The sequence below is a fragment of the Manis javanica genome, chromosome 10, assembly GCF_040802235.1.
Source record: "Manis javanica isolate MJ-LG chromosome 10, MJ_LKY, whole genome shotgun sequence".
In the NCBI taxonomy this organism is placed as follows: Eukaryota; Metazoa; Chordata; class Mammalia; order Pholidota; family Manidae; genus Manis; species Manis javanica.
Window position 1 is genome coordinate 21,655,987 of NC_133165.1, and position 6,000 is coordinate 21,661,986.

The window sequence follows — 6,000 nt, forward strand, 5'->3', positions numbered from 1 at the left end:
CCCCTCTGGCAGTTGCGGGAGCTAGGCTGGGAGACCTCTGAGAGCAGTGAGTATTCCTGGTGGAAACAGGCTGATGGGAGGGGTGGCTGAGTGGCGTTATCTAATAGGCTCATCTCTTTTGGAAGGTGCAGTCGGTGGTGAGAGTGACAGCCAACACTCATCAAACCCTCGACGTAGGTCTAGGGCTGTAAGGTGGCCCACATGCACGCACCCACCCTGACCACAGCCCATGGGGCAGGGGTGGTTATCACTGTGTCCCCTTCCTCCCAGATTTGTGGTCACTGTTCCCCAGGTTAATGTGGGAAGAGATGAGGCACAGTGCAACATGACAGGGTATTTTGTGGGTACCCGTGGGCTTGGGAGCTGGGAACTTGGAGTGGAGGGGCTCCTCACCTGGCCAGGTCATTCTGAGCCCCCACACTCCCTCACAAGGCTGTCTGTACTCCGCTGAGGTGCAGACCATCGCCGCAGCCACGGCCTTCCATAGCAGCGAGCAGGTGCTGGGTTTCAGCTGACTCTCCCAGAGGTGCCATCTGGTGGGCCCTGCTTGGGTCTGCACGCCCCTCCTTCCACTCAGGTGGCGTCCTTGGTGCAGACGGCCGAGGACGGGGATGGTTATCTCGCCCCTTCAGTGCCGGTGTGCAAGCCGTGGGATGTCTGAGAAGGGGGCAGGCTGCAGACAGCATGTGGTCCTGAGGTGTGTTTAGGGCCCCTGACGTTCCCAGAGTTTATTCACGGCTTCCAGCTGATTACCTTGTGTCACCCCCTGACCGAGGGGGCTTTTTTGTTGGGCTGTTCTGTTTCAAGTGGTTCTTTCATTTCTTAACTGGATTCTTCCAAACTAGTAGACCCTGGGGTCTGCTGGCTGCCTGCTCCTGGGACATGGCTATTTGTGGTTCACATTGCGGTTAGCCTTACAGAACCCAGCACTCTCTCTCCCTCGCTGGGCTCTCCACTGTCACCAGGGAAAGTGGCTTCTGGCAGGCCTCCAGAATCATAGCAGGAAGGCGCCCCCGGCAGAGTCGCAGGGTCCCATCTGGCTGTCAGCCTCGCAGACCCAGAGGCCCTATCTTGTCACTGTTGATGGGACTCTCAGTCCCAGCTTATCTCGGTTGTGTGCACCAGAGATGGTGTGTGTGAGCTGGTCTGCCAGCTTTTTAATTTGCTACAGTGACAAAGCTGCCAGGTGTTTTGGAAGCCTGTGTCTGCCTGAGGGGCAAACCCGCCTGGGTGGGAACATCAGATGGGAAGGCACAGTGTTCTAGGGCCACATGAAGACACTGGAATCCGAGTGGGGGGAATCCGTTACCTGATTGGAATGCATGTTGGGTTGATTCCCTTCTGGCCTGGTGCTCCATCTCCAGGGGAGGCACGTGTGCCAGGTGGTGCTGGGCTGGCCTGCCTGCCCTGGGCCCTGCCTGCACTCCCCTCCCAGATGCCTTTTCTTTTACTCCGTTTCTGACCAGGGTCCCTTTGGCTGACACCCTCCTCCTTGAGCAGCACTAGCCTGTTCTCCCCCATCCTGGCCTGGGAGCCATAGCGTGTCTCTACTGATGACTTTGCACACAGAGGACTCGTCCCTTAGGAGGCGCTCCCGTCATCTTGGAAGACGTTGGTGCCTCTACTACCACTGTCTGTGGGGGTTTTTAGAGAAAGACCGAGAGAGGAGGATAAAGTGGGAGGGGAGCACATGGTGGGGAAGGATGGACGGCTTGGGTAGCTAGGTCTTGGCAGGGAGAAAGCAGCAGAGAAGGGGTGTCTGAATCTCAGAGGAGGGGGCTCTGCAGTTTAGTGGTCTGTACTTCAGAGCTGTATTTTTAGGGCTCGGGGGCCTCACACAAGGGAGACCCCATTCCAGCATCACACGAGACCTGACAGGCGGGTTGGAGGAAGGGATACATCAGTTCCTCTGGGCCTGCATTTACTCACAATGAAGCCACACATGTTTACTAGCATCCTTTTGAAGCTGCAAGGGAGGGCGATCCCCCAGAGTTTCTCTCAGCTGAGAATAACAGGAGGAGGTGAACAAGCACCCATTTCTACCTACTGCACATGTGACGGTTCCTGATTGCCTCTCGGTGGAAGGGCCTGCGCTTAGTGTTGGGTTAGTAAACACACAGTTTCTGAAGGCCAGCTGTGACCTTGACCCCCTTCTCTTCCAGGTGGGTCTACCATTCAGGGCTTCTCCTCATCCTGCGGTGGGTCTCTGCAGATTCCCAGGGTCCCATCTGTCTGTCAGCTGGCTGAGGCGGAGGAGCTGCTGCTATAGTCCTGCTCTCCTCTGAAGTGGCTGATTGCTCCCCCAGGGTAGTTTTACTGTTTGGACTCTTAGATTGGGTGGTGGTTGCAGGGCGTTCATTGTTTTCCTGCCCCACTGATGGGGCTCACGGGCCACTGGTGTGCACAGTTTTCTTTACTCCATCCTTGGGCGATCCTGTTATGCACTAGCACCATGCCAGCTCTGGGGACCCAAAGGCGTATCCCTCCTGGAGTTTTGCATGTAAGGAGGGGAAGATCCATCAATAGTTCTCTCTGCTTCAACCCTGCAGCTACCCTGTCCTTTCTTCTTTTAGCAAACAGAGTGGTTTTATAAGAACATGAATCAGAGTGCATCATTACCCTGCATAAACTGTTCCACCCCACTTGGGATAAAACCCGGAACCCTCACTGTGGCCACCCCTGCTCCCGACCACCCCGCAGCCTCACTTCTTATTTCCCTTTGCTTGGTATCCCTGGCCACACTAGCCTGCATGCAGCTTCTGGAACCGAGTCTGCAGCCCCCTCTCCTGCATCTGCCCCCTCTGCCCATCCTTCAGGTTGTGGCCCTAGGGTCGCTGTCTCACAGAGGCTTCTCTGGCTCCTTGCAGACAGGCCAGGCCTTGTTGGTCATAAACCTTGTGTATTTCCAGTTTTCCACTGCTCTGACCTTAGTTTGTAATTGTATATTTGTATAATTACTTGCTAATGCCTTTTCCCACTGCTAGTCTTGGAGGTCCATGAAGACAGGACCATGTCTGTTTTGATTCCAGTGTGACCCCGATCCTGGCCAGTGTCAGGCCCACAGTGGTGGCTCAGGAAGCCTTTGCTGGGTGGGTGAGTGGGTGAGGGGATTGATGCGGTATAGGTAGGGTTGGGGGCATGCAGGGAGTGGACATCTGGCAGTTGGAAAAGTGATGTCCAGTTGGAGACACAATGTGCACCAATGAGTGGAGGTGGGAACTCCAGGGACATGTAGATAGAAAAGCACATATCTCAGATCAGCTGAATGAAACTATGATAAGGGCTCAGCTCTGCCATGGAGCAGAGAGGGGTTCAAACCCTCGCATATTGGCGCTGTGGTCTTGGACAAGTCACTTGAACCCACGAGGCCCTACTGCACATCTGTAAGGTTAAGATAACAGTTGCACCCACCTCAGAGGGGGCCCTGAGGATGAGTGAGGCAGTCTGTCTCTGCGACTGCACTGTGGCCCCAGTGCCTCAGGCCCGCTTCAGCTGTCCTGGGCCATGGTTGTGTATTATCAAGGGCAGCCTACTTGGGCCAAGTGGGTGTAGTGTCCGTGGTGCTTGACAGTGGTGGTCTTTATGCAGCCATGGGTTTCCGTTGTGTGTGTTGCATCCCGTCTTCGCTTCAGGAAGCAGCATCAGGCAGCCTTGTGTGAGTTAGATGAGAGAGGGTGAGATGGAACTGGGGGGACCTCTGCACTAGACCCCAAGAACGCACTGAGCCTTCAACTAGGGTAGCCGTGGAAATGGCTTGTGAGCCAGGGTGGGAGATAATTGGGTGGAACTGGGAGGTCGTGGATACCACGTAGCTCTGTGATGGCCAGCGGGGTGGTGTGGGCACTCTTCTGAGGTCGCAAGTCAGGAGTGGTGACAGGAATGGTTTTGTAGGTCATGGTAAGTTGGGAGGCCCCAGAGGGTACCCCAGGGGAGCTTTCTGCCAGAGAGATGTGGGAGTAGGATTGAGGCTGAGGCCCTCGGCTGTGGTGAGGGCTTGGGTGGCATCAGCTGCACAGAGGCGAGCACTGGAGCCAAGCCCTGGGTTTGCCAAGGGGGCAGAGGCCATGGGGCTGTGCCTCGGGGACCTTCGTACTGGAATCAGAGAAAAAGAGGGTGGGGCGGAAGCGAAGACTACGTTAGGAGGCCAGGAGAGGAGCTCCAGGAGGAGGGCTTGCTTGGCCTGTCATCTGCCACCCCCGGGAGAGTCCTTTGGAACTATTTAAAAGAGGCAGGAGTGAGTGGATGGAATAGCTTAATGGAGGCAGCCGGGCAGAAGAAAAGGTGAGAAACCTTTCCTCCTAGGGTTCCCTCAGTTCAGCCTTGTAGGAGCTGGGGAGCCTTGAGCAGGACGAAACCAGGCGTTAAACAGGAGTGAGGGGGAGGCTGTGAGGGCTGAGGGCCACGAGGCGAGTCTCCGGCTCTGCGTCCCCTGTCCGCGGTGCAGGCCTCATTCTGTAGTGTCGGCGAGTCAGAAGCTTCTCCAGTGAGCCTGTGTTCCGGAGGACACTGGCCTTCATGTCACCGTACAGCCCAAGGGGCATGAAGTTGCACTTTTTCCTGGAAAGAGATGTGAACAGCAGCTAATACATTTATGGAAGTCTTCAGTGCCTTTTGCCTGTTGTTTCTGGAGATTATTTATGGCCTCACAAATCTTTTCTCACTTATGAATCCTTTCTCACTTAATGGCACATAATGCAGGGCAAGTGGCTTTTAGAAAGCCACAGTCCCTCAGTTTGGACGTGAGCTGACTGTCAGCGGCTAGAACATGCCTGCCCCCTTGTGCCCATATCAAGCCACTACAGCAGTAGTTTGTCTATCAGCTGATTTACTATTTCCTGACTGAGGTTTGTGCTCAATATGAACTTCATGCATGAATTCAAGTGGATCGAGAAAAAAAAAAGGTTAAGTCGGATTATGGGCCCTCCTCTCAGTGACTGATGCCAAATCTGTGACTATGGCTGAAAAAATGCAATAGGCAGCAGATTAAAACCCAGTGTGCAGATGTGGAAAGATCTGTAAATCAGCTGCTTTAGCAGATAAGCCAATGTCTGTTCTGTGTCCTTGTCTCATGGAGAAAAATGAGATGAAAACAGAAACTTGACTTTTTCTCTGTGATTCCTCTGTGCACAGATGCCCCCCTTGGAAGCCTGGAGAACAGACAGACCCGGAGGACCACGTTCTCCCAGAGACAGACTCTCTGTATATGTTAGTATTCAGAAACCAAGTTGCCTTCGGAATTGAATTGTTCTATTCACTGTTCTGCATTTTATTTTCTCTTAAGGATAGGGGGGCACCTGCTGAGATTAAAAGTCAAGGCTTTCCTTCCCGTTCGTGTTTGGGGTAGTCTTACATCACATAATGTACAAAGTTGCCAAGGATCTCAGAGCTTGAGAAGCAGTGTTGGTCACACTTGACTTGCCTACCACTTTACTTTTTACACTTTTGGGCCATATCTGGGTATCTCCTCTATAATTATTTGCTTGATTTTAATATGTGATAATATTGAACAATTTTAATATTGTGTACTATGTAAGCTGCTTAGATACCGTATATTTGTGAAGTGCTTAGTCTGGCATACAGCAGCAAGCACTCTGTGGGTTGTTTCTTTTTTCAAATAAAAGTTTCTGAAAGGGAAACCGAGTTGCCCCAAGTCATTGTGTATTAGGTGGCAGGGCTGAGACGGACACTCAGGTCTCCCTGATGCCACCACAATCCCTGTTACTCTGATACATTTCTCCTCCTTTCTCTTTATGGTTTTAATTTGGTGTCCCAGGGATATGTCACATTTGCATTTTTAATGAGCCCCAGGATGGGAGTCACTGTTTACCTTGCAGTCCTTTTTGCTGTTTACTTTAGAACATTTGGAAAATGCAACAGTAAATGAAGAAATATTATTCTCAACCCCCAGTTTCATTGATGGTCTGGCCCTTTTCTTCCTAGTTGTGTGTGTGTGTATGAACCATATTATGACCCTACTATTTTCATGAAAGATGTGAAGTA

The 6,000-nt window shown here is 52.6% G+C and overlaps 1 pseudogene; it reads left to right on the forward strand.

Moving 5' to 3' along the window:
* The window catches only part of LOC140843994 (sorting nexin-29-like), a 42,767-nt pseudogene extending 37,131 nt beyond the window's left edge, over window positions 1-5,636 (forward strand).
* The last annotated feature ends 364 nt before the right edge of the window (window positions 5,637-6,000 follow it).